The sequence below is a fragment of the Carassius auratus genome, chromosome 14 (genome assembly GCF_003368295.1).
Source record: "Carassius auratus strain Wakin chromosome 14, ASM336829v1, whole genome shotgun sequence".
Classification (NCBI taxonomy): domain Eukaryota; kingdom Metazoa; phylum Chordata; class Actinopteri; order Cypriniformes; family Cyprinidae; genus Carassius; species Carassius auratus.
In genome coordinates, this window is record NC_039256.1 from 23049908 (window position 1) to 23053011 (window position 3104).

At 36.8% G+C, this 3104-nt stretch overlaps 1 long non-coding RNA gene across 1 annotated transcript; it reads left to right on the forward strand.

The window, feature by feature from the left end:
• The first annotated feature begins 1528 nt into the window (after positions 1–1528).
• LOC113114043 (uncharacterized) lies at positions 1529–2809 on the forward strand. The gene is made up of 3 exons (XR_003293672.1): positions 1529–1689; positions 2452–2457; positions 2779–2809. It is a non-coding gene; the product is annotated as an uncharacterized LOC113114043 (long non-coding RNA).
• The last annotated feature ends 295 nt before the right edge of the window (positions 2810–3104 follow it).

The window sequence follows — 3104 nt, forward strand, 5'->3', positions numbered from 1 at the left end:
ATCAACATTTTCAGGATTCTTTCAACAGAAAGTTCAAAAGAACATCATTAATTTGCAAAAAGTTTGGGGACTCTGTAAAAGTCTGATGTTGCTTTTTATAATAAACAGATTTTTGGTAGTGTACTCTATGTTCTCTATTTGTGGTGTTTATTGACACTGAGAGAGTTACTGATTGGAGGAAAGCTCACTGACTGCAGTATAGCAGAATGTCCCCAGGAGACTCTGTCATTTTTCTTTCTGGTGGTTTTCAGGTGCTTTATGTTGAGCTCCTTATGTACGCTTAGACCTTTTGAACTGGGTTGTACAGGAAACAGGATAAAGCAGTATGTCCTGGCATTTTCTTGTCATTGAAGGCATTTCTGTTCTTATGTCTTGATGTATTTATGTACTGAATTGCTCTTTGTGACATCTGACAGGGTTGGATGGGAGATGGTATTCCATCATGTGCAGCTGGAGTCACTTCCTCAAGCTCACTTGTGTGCTGTGTAGCTATAGGCCATGATTTCATTTTTTTTTTTTCATCTTGCCTTTTTTGTTGTAGAAGAAGGACTGGTATAACCCAGAAGGTGTTGCTATGGAGCCTGGTGTTCAAGTTCTGACCAAGCACAGATGGAGCCAATCAGCAGGTAACAATGGGAAGCAGTTTGTTAATACAGTGAAATGTGTTCAAATTTATGAGGAGATAAATAAAACTACGCAGACTACCAATTAGCTGTAGATTTAATGAATATGAGAAAAGTTTTTAACAGTTTACCAAGCTTTCTTTACAGTGCATGCATTTTTTTTTTTTTTTTAAAGCACATATTTAAGCTTGGGAAAGTTGTTGTCATGTCAAATTAATACTTGCAAAAATATCCAGATCCCCACGGGATGTGAGTTACTGGCTTGTTCTGTCATGTTAGAGAATATCCCACATGCTGCCAACATGTTTACAAAAAATGTATTTATAACAGGATTTACTTATTTTAATGTATGTGTTTGCTGTGTCAAATAGCACATTTGCGAAGGGGTCATGGGAAAGATGAGCAGAGTCTTATTGGTGTTGGATAACTTTTTGTGGCTCTATTAGTTTATTAGAAACTAGTCTCCTTGCTGAACTAATACATTGACAATAGTATCATCGATAAAATACTTAGTTTTGCACAATGGTTTTGATCAATGTACCTGTCGCCAGTTTGTACTGATTAAAGAAATTATTTTGATTCAATATAATCTCAGCTAAATCAACAAAATTGGTGGCATGATGTCAATTACAACTGAAAATATTTTTGACATGTCTTTTAATGTCATTTATTCAAATTGTACCTATATCAGGGGTTCATAAACAGGACCTTGGGGGCTCAGCAAACTTCCAACGGGGGCCACACGATGAAGCTTATTTATTTATTCACTAAAACAATCTAACTCTAATGCTGAAAAGGGTTAGTATTATTATGATTCCAGTTTCAACTGTATAGTCTTAAATAAAAACAATAATGAGGGTTGAAAGGCAATATAATTCCTTAGGTTAGGTTAGGGCAGAGCCATATAGAGTGAGAGTTGCGACAACTCCATTGACTCCAATGGAACGCTTTTTTTACAGCAATGGCGGCTCGTGGAGCCTCTCAATAGTTCCCGGAAGTAGCAGCAAACCTATGCCGCGCCGTAGAGATGCAGCAGAACAAACCGTTTGCGACGCACTTTTAACAGGTAAGACGTTTAAATAATAAGATTGAATATTATCAGTACATCTTAATAACAATAAATTGCAAATTAAAACCTTCTAGCAGATAATCACCTATTAAATGAGTAGATTTAAGGTTTGTTATCAGATAACTAACAGATTAGGCTAGGACTGGAGCTGAATAAAGTTAGTAATGAACACCCTAATAATTGTAAAATCTGTTCTCATAATTCAGTTTCATCCATCGTGTTTGCAATTAGAAAAAAATGAGTATAAACATTTTTTTGCAGGGTGGGGAAAGTTAGCTAACGTTACATAGCCTATTACGTTAGTTCAATATAACGTGTGACAGCGGTGAGTGGAAGTGGTAAAAATGAGGTTATAAAGTTTGTTCCTTATTACACGTATTAAATCACTTAATAATAAAATGCACCCTATTGATATACATTTAGAGTGAATTGAGTTTGCAAAAACATGGGTGGAGTGTTTTTAGTCATTGTGATTCATTTACTATTACCTGTCTATATTATATAATAATACTGTATTATATACTTAAACTTGTTAGTGTAGAAAAGTAACATACTGTAATATTCTGTGGGTGCTGGTGGGTGGAGGATTAGTGGTGCCACTGCACTGTTCTGTGATGGAGCATCAGTGAGGATGCAGGTCAGGAGAGCTGAGGGGACCTTTTTTTTTTTGATAGCTGAATTTTCATTATTTTTCTTAGTGCTGCCTTTGCATTGCTTGATCTTTATTTTTTTTTCTTGTCTCTTAAATTTTTTTAATAGACCCAGGTAACTGGCTGATGGTTCACAGGAATGCTGACTGGCTGCTGACTGACTTGCTGCTGGTTGACTGGGCAGTGTCACCTGTCCCTGTCTCTCCTCTCTAGCCATGTCCTTTTTCTTCACTCTCACTTTACCTTCTCTGAGTGTCCTCGTTCTTTTTTCCTCAACCTTTTAAACTGATAGAGGTAGAATACATGGTTTTGCTAATTTTAAATATTGAAAATATCACATCACTTTACTTCAACTAGTACGAGTTTGTACTTATTATATATGAATCACCTGAAATAACATAGCTGTAATCAGTAGCCATTTCTTGTATGTTCACAGGTCTAGGGGTGCATCGTGGAGCAGGGCCCTCCTCTTTTTGACCACAGGACGATGTACAAAGATTGTGGGAATAGCATCTGGTCTCAGCCTACTCTTGAATTTTTTGGTCATGACAAATTGCTTTGCCGCAATTTGTCTGCATACTGACTTCAGTTTAGTTTCCACACACACCTTTTTTTTTGTCTACCCACATACAGTACATATCACATGGTGGTTAAATGCACAGTTATAGGTAACACTGATGACTCCCTGCAATGTCTCACCATGAGTCTCAGCTCCCTGGGTTTTGCAAGGCTTTGCTTGTTCCTTATTTCTAGTAAAACATT